This window comes from Dipodomys ordii, unplaced genomic scaffold, assembly GCF_000151885.1.
Source record: "Dipodomys ordii isolate 6190 unplaced genomic scaffold, Dord_2.0 Scaffold33, whole genome shotgun sequence".
Lineage (NCBI taxonomy): Eukaryota > Metazoa > Chordata > Mammalia > Rodentia > Heteromyidae > Dipodomys > Dipodomys ordii.
This window is the reverse complement of record NW_012267249.1, coordinates 8,994,210-9,007,895: the sequence shown is the minus strand read 5'-3', so window position 1 is coordinate 9,007,895 and position 13,686 is coordinate 8,994,210. Positions and strand designations below refer to the sequence as shown.

Sequence of the window (13,686 nt, the reverse complement as noted above, 5' to 3'; positions counted from 1 at the left end):
TCTGACTTTTTCTCCCCTTATCATTCTCAGGCCCTTTAGTCCTGTAAACACACTGTCTGGACTAAGATTTTTCAGAGTCACTTCCTTTGGAAGTCTTTCCTGAACACCCATTAGATTGGTGGCTCCAGCATTCTCTCACCCATCCCCCCTCACCCATCTCCCCATACAGCCTTCAGAGCAACCAAAAAGCTTGAACGCTTGTCTGTCTCTCCCACTGTCTTGGGAAGTCTGAAGACTGAAGGGATGAGAAGAACAAGATAGTGAGAGGCAGAAGGGAAGAGAAGAAAGAATAAAGGAATGGGTTTCAGATCCCTGCCGATGCCTTTCTTCTCCTCCTCTCCTCTTCTCTCTCCTCAGCTGCTGTGCCAAGTAAAGCAGGTAGAAACCATCTTATTTTCCCCCAGGATAAAGTACATAATTTCAGCATGAATGCTGGCACCTTGAACACTTCTTTGAAAAGCTGTAGTATGTACTCTGCCAAGTGGGAAGAATGCATTAGCATGGAAATGATTGAATGGCTGTCCTTCAGTAGGCTGTCTCCATAGGCCATGCCAGGGAGAAGGAGTTTGTGCTTGTGTCTTGAAGGAGATAAGGTGGGAAGGCTGGCAGCAGCTGTCCCCAGTTACAGGATGTGGGCGGGGGGGGAGGGGGTGGGGGGGATGGGGGGGAGGAAGAAAGGGGAAGAGACTGGTATAGGACTGTGCATGGTATAGGAGCCCTAAGAAGTCACCAAAACCATTCTCTAGATGGGGAATTTGACATTCAGAAAGGGAAAAGGATTCTCAAGGGTCACAGAGCAGGTTAGTAGGAAGGCCAAGATGAATTTTCTAGGGAGAAAAGTGATGACATTTACCAAGGACTTTCTGTCCCCTGCTTGGGAGTTAGACATACATTCTTACTTCTCTGGATCAGTTGACAAAACTCCTGCTGCAGATGCCCCTACACTGTCTGGTCACAAATATTTATTAAGTTTTCATATGAGCTTATGGTTGGCCTAGTTTCAAGACCTTTTGCTTTACTGTAAAGCAACATTAACATTTAATCGCCACCTTAAAAGTTCCTTAGTTCTCATGGGCTTACATATCATCACTTGGTCCACCTCTTAGCCCAGAGATCTCGACTTCTCGTTGAGACTGGGGCTTCCTGAGGAAAGGCATGGCTTTCCCTCCTATCCCTTTACTTATTCTCCCTGGAATGGCTGGTGGGTGTGTGTGTGTGTGTGTGTGTGTGTGTGTGTGTGTGTGTGCAATCCTCCAGGGTAAGGGTCAAGGAGAGGCTTTGAAGGTGATGAGATATGAGTTAGAATCCTAGCTCAACCTTTAACTACCTATGAGGTCTTGACAAATCAATCCCCTGAGCTTCCTCTAAGATCATAAGACTGAGATCACTATTTCCTTCAATGGATTGTTGAGTCAGGTGAGCTCAACTGGTGTGAGAGCTACTTGTAAACTCTCTGCAAATGTGCAGCATGGTGGGTACTGTTGATAGATTTCTTATTGAACAAAGAAGGAAATTGTACTTCTTTGATCTGGGTCCCCAAGCTCCTCTCAAGTCTGTGCCACTAAAGCACCTCTTCCCTACTGCTAATCCCTCCCTACACAAGCAATTAAGTGCAAGTTGTCCATCTACCCACAAGAGTTTGAGCTCCAGAGATCCTGATGCCCTATGCCAAGCTTAGCATTGCTGAGTAATTGAAAAGAACTCACTGGGAGTCTGTAAACACCTCCACATTTTGTTAGGCATAACACCAGTCACCTCATTTAACTCTATGACCATGCTAGGTGTTTGTGATTATTATCTCTATAATTTCCAGATGAGGAAACTGAAGCTCAGAAACTGAAGCCCAGAGAGTTAACTAATAACTAAAATGACATCAGACACCAAGTCTACAGACCTCTCAACTACTCCCCACCTCTCATGACTGCCCTCTTGTGATCATTATCATCACTATGGCTATCACTGGGGTCACCAGCAGCAGATACAGGGAGCAGGAGGCATTCCTTCACCTAGGAAGCTATGACCCCAGCCTTCTTATGATAGGCCTTTGCCCTTCTTTCCAGGCATGAGAGGTGGAGGAGGAATATAAGTAGACGAAGGCTCCCTTTAGCCAGGCTAGATCTAGCTCTTCCTGAAACCTCACAGGGGCCTATGAAGTACCTGCAGATATTCAAGAGTATATCCATCGTTCACATGCAGATTTGACTTTTCATTTCCAAGAAGAGTTGGATTCTAAGAGACAAATTAGAAAAGCAAGGTGGTTTTTATCTGGGTCTTGCTGCTACTGATATAATTTCCCCACCTAGGCATCACTCTCATGGCATTCTTACTGAGCCCCCAAAGGACCACCATTCAGAAATTGGGCTGTTCTGAATAGTTTAGTTGTAGGTCAGAAGCTTGGGCTCCAGTCTCGGCTCTACCACTTTCAAATTCTTTGCTTTGGATTCCTCATATGTTGGCAGCACTTACCTCATAGATTGTTATAGGAATATTACAAAACAAGAGTAGGCAGTGCTCTATAAATGTCAGCAACTTTGATGGTGTCATGGTGAAGAGCATGGTTAATGTAACAAAACTGGGTTCTGCCAGTTATTACTGTGATTTGGGGGTTCCCTGGCAAGCTATTTTATCTCTGTTCCTTGAGTTGCTTTATCTCTAACCAAAGTTTCTATCTGATGAATTTGTGAGATTAATTGGTGCCTGGCCGTAATAAGCACTACACTGTGATCTTTATTTCTCTCCTCTGGATAGCAGATAAGCTCTGGGACTTCCTATGACTGCATCCCTCATTGCACTTCTTTCTGAGTCCAAAACACTCCACTAATTCATTCATTTGTTTATCTGCTCAGCAAATACCCAAGATATGCCAGCTCCTATGATATACTCCATGGGTACAGAGTTAATCATTCTCCTTGCCCTTGAGAGGTTCATGGACCATACCTTCCTCCTCAATCCTTTTGCTGTGGGTGATTTTCGTAAAAACCATACTCTCCTTTTTTTTTCTTCCTGCTTTCCCTGGCAATTGCAGTCCCATTTGCTTCTTCCTCCATCTAAACTCTCCATTTTAGAGAGCTCTAGGCTTAATCCGGGCTCTGTCTTTGTCCCACACTCTTTTCCCAGTGGTTTTATTATTTTTTAAAATTTATGGTAAAGGTGATGAACTTACATAAGTAAGGTAATGAGTACATTTCTTTTAAAACACTGTTACCCCTCCCTCATTGTCTTTCACTTACTACTCCCCCCTCCCCTCCCCACCTAATTGTAAAGTTTATTTCCAACATAGTATCTAGTGAGTATTATTGTTGCATTAGTTCATTCTTTCTCTGCTGTTTCTATGATTCTCTTTCCCTTCCATGGATCAGATAAGCTTATATACAAGACAAAGGGTACTATATGCAGTTATTTCTATTTTTTCCTTTCTGTTTTGGTTTTCTGTATCCCAGTGGTTTTAAATAGCACCGCTATGTTAATGATGCTCAAATTTATATCCCTAGACTAGTTCTTTCCTCAGGGAATGGCTTACATAAATTTAACTTCGTACCTGTAGCTTCCAGTTGGGTATCTAATGGGTATCCATTTCAAACTGCAAAGACCTATATTGGAGTTCTCAATTTCCTTACCACTACTAGTCCACCCTACCCTCTCCTATCCCTGTACATGGCATAGCTATATCTATACACTTGCTTAAATCACAAAATGGATTCATCTTTGATTCTTCCCACAAATAATCCATGCAAAGATTCCATTGGCGTGGCCAAAATATTTATCGTCTGTCCTCTTTTCATCTCTACTGTCATCACATTAATTCAAAGTGCTTTTGTCTCTTGGGGAAATTGTATCTAAGTTCCTCCACTCATGCCTCATTGAAGTCCATTATCTAAATAGTGAGCTAGGTATCTTTACACTGTTTCTCTGTTGGAATGGCTTTCCATTGACCATAGGACAGACTCTAAACCCTGACCCCAGCCTACAAGGTCCTGCAATGCTCCAGATCCTATGATCCTCTCAAGTTCATTTCCAATTCACATCACAATCCTTCCACTAAAAATGTCACATGCTTACTTTAGAGTCTTTGCTGCCTATAGTTGTCTTGCCAGCTTTTTGAAATGGCTGGTTTAGCTCCAGTATCAGAAGCCTTTCCTGATCACCAGGTAGAATCTGTGCTCATCCACTTTGCTATTGGCCTCCTGCAGCTCATCTTAGAGAATCCTTAGCATGTATTACAACCTCCACTATGTAGCCTATCTGCCTTCTGTTGGTGACACACATCTGGGTGTCAGCTCTTCACATCAGGCACCTTATCTTTCTTGCTCCCCTTCAAGTCTTGTGATGGCACACAGATTGTAGCTTTAGAGTAAATAAGTGATGAGCGAATGAATAAATATTTTAACAAAAATATATATTTTTTTTAAATCAGTGAGAATCAAGAAAGGAGAACTGCCATCCCTGTGAGAGTTAAGGAAGTCTTTGTCAAGGGGTCATTTGGGCTGAGCAAGGTGTTACCAGGTGGGGAAGGAAGGGAGGTCAGAGACAAGCATGCTCACTTGAAGGAAGAGCAGACAGAAAAGCATCGAGCAGAGGGCATGAGACATTAAAAAAGTCACAGAGTTTCTATGAGGTTGGCAAGATGTGAGACACAAAGAAGAAGGTGAGGAGCCCCTCGCCCACCCGCTTGCTTCCTGCACAGCTGCCTGGGTTTCTTATGTAGTTATCCTCCTCCAACCCCTGCCAGCCCCAAGTTATCAGACTTATTGATCACTAGACTGTGGCAGGAATTTCTGTTTCACTATATTCAGGATGTATCTGAAAAAGGAAAGTTTAAGTAAGCTACCTCAGAGATTTATAATATGCACGATTGGAAAAAAATAATGTTATTGTGTTTATTTTATTTACTTGGGTTTTCGTTGTTGTTTTGTTTGCTTGCTATGTTGCCTAGGCTAGTCTTGAACTCCTGGCATCACGTGATCTTGCCTCAGTTTCCCAAGTAGCTAGAACTATAGATGCACACCACTGTACCATGCAGTGTTAGTTATTAAGAAAAGTGTTCTCCATTTTTCTAACTTCCAGAACTAGTTTTTACTCCTCCATAGAAAAAGACAAGGACATATTTTAGTTGCTAACAAAAAGAATATATTGGGGACTTTATTTGCTCAAGTCTCATAGTGGAAACAACTTCTTGGGGCACATCTTAGTGGGGAAGAACATTCTCAAACACGTCTTGCTCCCTCCACACACACTTAATACTTTTGAGAAGCAAGACCAATGGTCTATCTACCCCCACACCTGCAGTGGAGGAGGCTGTTTGGGGGCTTGCCTGACTGTGATGAGGTAGCAGCCCATGTAGTGTGGAACCATAGCAGTAGGCAGGAAAATGAGCCTGGTACCAGCCACTTGGGTATGAGACTCAGCTCTGCCACTTCTGTGTAATGCTGAATAAGTTACTTGCGCTCTCTGTTCAGTTCCTTCCTCTGCAAAACAGGAATGACAACAAATCTGAAGTTCAGTTTCCTCCTCGCCTTTTTCAAAGGTGAACTAAAAGCCCTCTGCCCTTTCTGAACTGGATCTCCCTGGTCCACCTTCCCTTCATGAGGTCAAATATATGATAGACTCTGAATTACTCCCAAATGTGAACAATTTAGCCCCACGTCAGAGCACTGAGCTCAAGTTTTGGCTTGTGCCAACTGAGATGAAGCAGCAAAGCAGCTCTGAATGTAGAAAGAAAACCCATTTCCTCCCTGGTGTCTAGGAGGAAGCAAACTCCACACTAAATTATGTTGCAAATATGCCCCAAGGTAGTTTTAATTTTATTGGCACTGATTTTAATTTACTCTTTAGGCCCCTGACTGCAGGATGAGCTGTTGGCTGCTGGCAAGGGGAGAGCCCTTCATCACTTGGTTTTAATTAAGGTTCTTAAGTTTGGAAGGAAAAGAACAGAGATGTCCTGTGCCTCCTCCCTCCCTACCCCCATTCTCATTCCCAAGCTATAATTAAGGCCTCGCATTTGTGACACACCCGATGTTCTACTATGGCCAAAGTAATGTACCTTGTTTTATTGCTAGAAACAAAAACCAAGATGCATTTCTTTGTTCATTAATTCACTCATCATTTCATTTTATTTCATTTATTCCTCAATCAAACATTTAAAAGATGGCTTACTATAGGCCAGGCTTTGTCCTGCTCCTGTGGGTTTAAAAATATCAACAATAGAAGATCCCTGAACTCAAAGAGCAAAATGTCCTCCCATAGGAGATGAAACTAAGTGAATTTCAATGCCATGTAGAGGAGGATCTTCCCTTAGACCGAAGGATAAAATAAAACATCTTTTTTTTTTCTTCTTTTTTGATGATCCTGAGAATTGAATATAGGGCTTCAAGCACACTGGGAAACAGCCCAGTCCTTCCTAAATTTTATTTTGAGATGTTGTCTCAACTAAGTTGCCTAAGCTGGTCTCAAACTCACCATGTAGCCCAAGCTACATAGGGTTTTGATCCTCTTGCGTCAGCCTCCCAAGGATTACAAGAGTGCTGTGATCCTCATGCCTGGAAAAATAAGGTTTTTGAATTGAAATTTTTGTACTAGTTCAGACAAATAATATTAGCTGCTATAACAATCAATCCTGGGGCTGGGAAAGTGGCTCAGTGGTAGAGCGCTTGCCTTGCATGCATAAGGCCCTGGGTTGGATTCCTCAGCACCCCATAAGCAAAAAGAAAAAAGCCGGAAGTGGTGCTGTGGCTCAAGTGGTAGAGCGCTAGCCTTGAGCTGAAGAGCTGAGGGACAGCGCCCAGGCCCAGAGTTCAAGCCCTACGACCGCCCCCCCCAAAAAAGAATCAATCCCTAAATTTCAGTGGCTTAATATGCTGAAGGTCCATTCCACATCTCTCTTCTAGAAGTCTGATACATTTATCTAAAAGTATTAATTCAGAGACATAGGCTTCTTTCTTCTTATAATATCATCATATCTGACTTTCCTGTAGCACTACGGTTTGAACTCAGAACCTCACCATGCCTTCAGCCCTTCTTTGCATTGGTTATTTTCAGGGTATTTGCTCTATTCCCTGGCCAGCCTACACTGTGATCCTCCTATTTGTGTTCCCCCTATCACTGAGAATAACATGCACTTGCCACTGTATCTAACTACTGGTTGCAATGGAATCTTGTGAACTTCTTTTTGTCCAAGCTAGCCTGGAATCAAGATGATCTCATGATCTCTGCCTCCCAAGTAACAAGGATTACAGGCTTGAGTCACTGCTGGCAGTTAATACCATCACATTTAATGCAAGTTTTAATGTAGGTTCTCTTGTCTGATGAGAGACATTTTAAGGTTGAGTAAAAATTAACTATATGAGTATGGAGGTTCCTCAAAAGACTCCACATAGAGCTCCCCTATGACCCAGCAATCCCACTTTTGGGCATTTACCCAAATGTTTACAAACAAGACCACACTAAAACTACCAGCACAACTATGTTTATTGCAGCATTATTTACTATAGCTAAGATATGGAACCAACCCAGATGCCCCTCAGTAGATGAATGGATCAAGAAAATGTGGTATATACACACAATGGAATTCTATGCCCCCATCAGAAAGAATGACATTGCCCCATTTGTTAGGAAATGGAAAGACTTGGAAAAAATTATATTAAGTGAAGTAAGCCAAGCCCAAAGAAACATAGGTCCCATGGTTTCCCTTATTTGCAATATCTAGTATATGTATGAGTCAAGCAGAAAAGGTCAGATAAGGTGATGTTAGGAAAATGAACCCTAAGATATGTATTTATTTTTTTTTCTTTCATGCATTTGTTTCTAATGCATTTATAAGATTATTTCTTTGTTGCTTTGCATGTCCCTCCCCCACAGTATAACCCCTGCTTTCACTGTATTTGATGTTGGTATAATTTGTGGAGGGGAAGGGGAAAAACAAGTTGTTTAAATAAGGATACAGGTGGACCCGTTGCAGCAATGATAAGTATAAGTTGTCATGTCGAAAACAACCTTTACAATTTTAGTGGGGGGGGGGAGGTTTGGGTGGGGGGTCGGGGGGGAGGCTGGGAAGTGGGGGAAGGGATGTGAAGGGTAAACAAAGGAGGAGGCTACAATGCTTGATAGGAAATGTACTCATTATCTTGCCCATGTAATTGCAACCCCTCTGTACAGTATGTTCACAATAAAAAAATGAAAAAAAATTAACTATATGAAAAGTTAGAGGAAGTATATTCTAGGCAGTGTGAATTCAGAAACCACAATTGCAATCAGAGTGGTTCAAGGTACTCCAGGTAATTCTATGTGGCTGAAGGGCAGAGCATCAGACCATAAATGGCAAGAGCTGAATCTGGGGCCAAAGTTCAGATCACGAGTCTTCAAAATGTTAAGGGGATTGATCTTTATCTTGTGAGTAAAGGAACTTATTTGCTTGGTTGGTGCTCTATCATTTGAGCCATGTCTCCAGCCTTGCTTTTTTCCCTTGTGCCAGTGCTGGAGCTTAACTCAGGACCTCTGTGCTCTTGCTTGGCTTTTCATTCTGGTTTGATGCTCTACCACTTGTGTCACACACAAGCTTTTTGCTTACTAATTGGAATCTCATGGTTTTGTCTGCCTTGGTTGGCTCTGACCTTGATCCTCTGAACCTCAGCTTTCTGAACAGCTAGAATTATGGACATGAGCTACTGGTGCCTAACTGTAGCTCAGTTTTAAATATGGAAATTACCTATTTTATTGTATTAAAAAATCATTCTGATGTGCCAAAGGAATCTGTTTAAGAAGTTATTATGATAGTAGATCAAGTAAGAAAGATGATGAGAACTTGGATCAGATCTCACCCCTGGCCTTCAGGATCTCATAGGAAAGCACACTCATTAGCCAGATTGAAGATACAGTAACAAGTACTGATATCAAGGTCCAAGCAGGAACCTTTGCAGAAAATGAGGGATTATTTTAACTAAAGATGATTTAAAAAAATCATCAAGGAAGGCTCCTCTTCTTTACTCATTTATCACTTTTACAGAAGAGAGAATTAAGTCAAGATGAAAAGTTGCTGCATGCCTATAATCACAGACTGAGTTAATTAACATTATAGCATCCACTTTGGCTTTTCATATTTGATTCTAATTGTGCAAACCCAAGTCCATAGAAACTAGTTTAGGCACAAAGCATAATCGGGTTTGGTGTTTATGTATCCTTTCACATTTCTAGTCAAGTGCTGGATAAAGTACAATAAAGAGGGAAAAGAACTAAGCCCTCAACCTCAGATCCAATTCCAATATATTTCCTAGACCTTTTTCTGCACTATTCCAGCCTCTAGAATTTTAGGATAAGAAAGACCCTTAGAAATCAATATCCTTTAAATTTTATTGTGGTCGTAGCCAATGCAAGTAGACATGAAAAATAAATCCAGAGAATAAAAACTAAGAAATAAACGTAGTTGTTCTGGTCGCTTTAGTATGGTCTTGTTTGAGATCATTTGGGTAAATGCCTAAAAGTGGGATTGCTGGGAATAGGGAAGCTCTATGTATAGTTTTTTGAGGAACCTCCATACTGCTTTCCAAAGTGGTTGAACAAGTTTACACTCCCACCAACAATGCAGTAGGGTTCCCTTTTGGCCACATCCCCTCCAGCATCTGTTGCAGCATTATTCACCATAGCTAGGGTACGGAACCAACCCAGATGCCCCTCAGTAGATGGATCAAGAAAATGTGATACACACACACACACACACACACACACACACACACACACACACACACACACACACTGCCCCATTTGTTAGGAAATGGAAAGACTTGGAAAAAATATATTAAGTGAAGTAAGCCAGGCCCAAAGAAACATAGGTCCCATGGTTTCCCTTATCTGCAATAACTAGTGTATGTCTAGGACAAGCAGAAAAGGTCAAAAGCTATGCTTATTTGACCATATAAGATGATGCTAAGCGAAATGAACCCCAAGATAGGGACACAAGAGGTTTTTATCTTTGTTGCTGTTGTTTATAATGTACTTGTAATGTACTATGTGATTTTTTTTGTTTCATTCGTACGTTCTTCCCCTATAGTATAACCCCTGTTTTCACTGTATTTGATTCCGGTGCCCTGCATCTTGTATATACATTTTTTCTAATTTGGGGAGGGGAAGGGAAATAACAAAAAGCTGAAATAAGGATACAGGGTGACTTATTGTAACAACAAGATGTACAAGACACTATGTTAAAATGAACTTTACAACTTAGGAGGGAGGGAGGAATTGGGGAGGTGGGGAGGAAAGGGATGGTAGGGGAAAACAAAGGAGAGGGTAACAATGCTTGATAGGAAATGGACTCATTACCTTGCTCATGTAACTGTGACACCTCTGTAGAGTATCTTTACAATAAAAAATATATAAATATAACATTTACAACAGCAGCTACAAATATAAACTTTCTGGATATAAAAAGAAATGTTCTGGTCTGGAGGTTTGTGCAAATAGAGCACTTAACAAGCACAAATTCCTAAGTTCAAATCCTGGTGCAGACAGAGGAAAGAGAAGAGAGAGAGAGAGCTGTGAGAGTTGTTAGTTTATTGGAACATTTTATCTAAACAACATCAAAAACTTTATAAACTCCCTATTTGTAAAGGAAACCTAAATAAAAGGAAAGTTAAAACATATTCTTAGGTGAGAAAACTCCAATTCATGAGTCAATTCTTTCTAGAGCAACCTATGAATTTCATTTTATTTTATTATATATGTGTATATATATATTGAGAATATTGTCAGGATTTGGGGACTGGAGCTAATTAAAAATTTTGAATAGAAAATTATGAAAAAAATCAACGGATGTTCAGAAAATAAAGCACAATGAATTAGATATTAAATATTTGAAAAGTATTTAACCATATAATAAACATATACATACATAAATTTAGATTAATTATTCCTAAATAACATTTTTTATGCACCATCTTGGTAGTTTAGTCCCTCTGGTGATATAAAGTAATATTGAGATATACATGTTTAGGAGGTATGACCTTTCTAAGGGCAAGAAATCAAAAGTTATCAGAATTACAAAGATGAATAAGATCTCAGAATTTTGTATCTGGGATGTCTGGCTTGGTTTGCTTTGCTTTGCTTTGTTTTGGTTTGGTTTTGAGACAAGAGCTTCATTAAATAGCCCAAACTGGCCTTCAACTTGTGATTTTTCTGCCTCAGAATCCTGAGTGCTGGGATTATAAGCATGCACTACTACATTCATCTCTAGGAATTGTTCCCGCATATATATATATATATATATATATATATATATATATATATATATATGAGATGCTGCATATGCAAAGCCTATCACTAAGACATTGTAACAGGAAAGGATTGAAAATGCCTTACATGTCTGTCAGTAGGAAGCTGGATAGTTTATAGATGGCTATTAAGTGGTGAAGTGACCTTTTGTTTACTGAAAAAGAATCATCTCCATGATCTATTGAGAGGGGGAAAAAATCAGACCTGAGTAGCATACTTGAGGTACCACTATTTGAGGATGGGGAATATAGTATATATACAAGCTATCTCTTGAGGAATACACAGCAGTATGATCATATTAGTTGCTTCTGGGGAGCAAAACCAAATGCCTGGAGGGTGATGTGGAAGGAAGATTGTCACTGTAAGTTATCGCAAACCTTTTTTACTTTTGAATCATATGAGTCAATCACTTATAGTTCACCTGCTGGTTGTTGAAAGAGAAGTCACATTAGCCACCAGGCGTGAAAGATGATAGATGCCATACCCAAATGCTTATCAGAAGAGCACACATCTAATTCTTGCTCCTTCACCAGCTTGCTGGCCACCCTTAAGTAAGCAACCTCCCCATCAGGGCTAATCCAAGAAAGGTCAAAGAAACTGATTTTCAAGGCCTTCTCTGGTTCTGACAGCCAGAGATATAAAGAGATATAAATTGCAGTTTTTCCTCACACATTTCTTAAGTCATCTCTCTACCACCTCCTTTCCTCTGCAGCTCATCAAATGCTCAGAGGAAAAGACAGACAATTGAAGAAAATAAAATTGCAAAAATGACTTTTATAGGGCTCCTGTTGAATCATTGTGTATTCCACCTCCAAAGCTGAAAATGATGAGTTTAATATCACACAGAGCCGTGCATCTTGTATCTCTCAAAAGACAGCTTATGCTACCCAGAGAACTGGGAGCTCAGCAAGACATAATTTTTCACTCCAACTTGGAGGCAAATGAAATGACAGTCATCAAGCCCACATTCTAAAAGCAACATGGTTTTCATTTGGCTTTAACTTCATTGGAAAGGGTCCCGAGGAGGGAGAATCTTTCCAAATGGGATCTTTTTCTTTTCCTCAGATTATATACCCAAAGAAGGTAGAGATGTAGCCAGGTTTTGCTTTAGGTGTCTCCATGTTGGCCATGATGACAATACGTTAATTTTACCAGGGGTCAGGAAGCTTATGTGTTAAGCCCCAATTATTCTATGAGCTTGAGTAAATCTCTTCCACATTCCAGCCCTTCATTTTTCTCACAAAGGACTGATAGATATGTTTTGGGCAGAGAGGTAGGAAAAGAAGGTTGTACTTGAAGGATGTTGAAACTCTAATGGCCTAAAAATTTCCTTCATTTATTCCAGTCCATTATACTATCTGATCTTTAATTCAGTCCTTCTGAAGACAGTTGCTGAACATTTGTACTTACAGACATTGATCTCTTTACATACATCTCCCATACTTTCTCAGAACATCAACAGCTAGTATCATGCCAATGTAGGAAGCACCTTAAATATATGTAAACAGAAAGCAGAGAAAGACTAGTCAATGTGACTTTCACACTACAAAAGCTTCTTCCCATCATGAGCAATTTAGATGTTATTGGGGAACAGGTATAGGTTCATCATGAAAAAAATTAAATAGAAGACACCATAGGTAAAGTTCTCACATATTAGATACATAGGAAGTGATAGAGATTATTATTACTGTGTCTGATTTCCACTAGGACTCTCTGAGATTGGAATCAAAATACATTTTGCAGATGAGAAAGTTGAGATACAAAATAGAAACATGATTTATACTAGATCCCCCAGATAGAATGGCAAGTTTGGGGGTGGGGGATGTAATACTAGGCCCCAAACAAATACAATTAGGGTACAATTAGGGAAGCATTTCTGCTTATCGGATGACTATATTTTTCTAATGTCTCATCATGAATGTGTTACTTGTTCTGCACAAGCACCGTCCTCACTGAACATAACAAAAACCTCACTTCCTCAGAACACCTCCACAGAGGGATACTGGTGGCACTGCTCTCAGACCCTGGGGACATACTGGGTAAAAGTGAAGAGAACGTGATCCTCATCTGCCTCAATGCCTCCAAACACATTGCAAATAGCTGCCAAATGTGCTGACACTAAGGGCCAGACTAAAAGTGTGTGTGTGTGTGTGTTTGTGTGTGTGTGTTTGTGTGTGTATGTGTGTGTGTGTTTGTGTGTGTTTGTGTGTGTGTGCATGTGTGTGTGCATGTGTGTGTGTTTGTGTATGTGCGTGTGTGTGTTTGTGTGCATGTGTGTGTGTTTGTGTGTGTATGTGTGTGTGCGTGTGTGTATGTGTGTGTTTGTGTGTATGTGTGTGTTGTGTGTGCGTGTATGTGTGTTTGTGTGTGTGTGTGTGTTTGTGTGTGTGCATGTGTGTACACAAGTGCAGACAGTGTTTGGTTTCCATC

At 40.6% G+C, this 13,686-nt stretch overlaps 1 protein-coding gene across 1 annotated transcript in view; it reads left to right on the top strand.

The window, feature by feature from the left end:
• Nucleotides 1–13,686, top strand: part of Agbl4 (ATP/GTP binding protein-like 4) — a 977,755-nt gene that overhangs the window by 914,755 nt on the left and 49,314 nt on the right. The gene's annotated exons all lie outside the window — the stretch shown is intronic.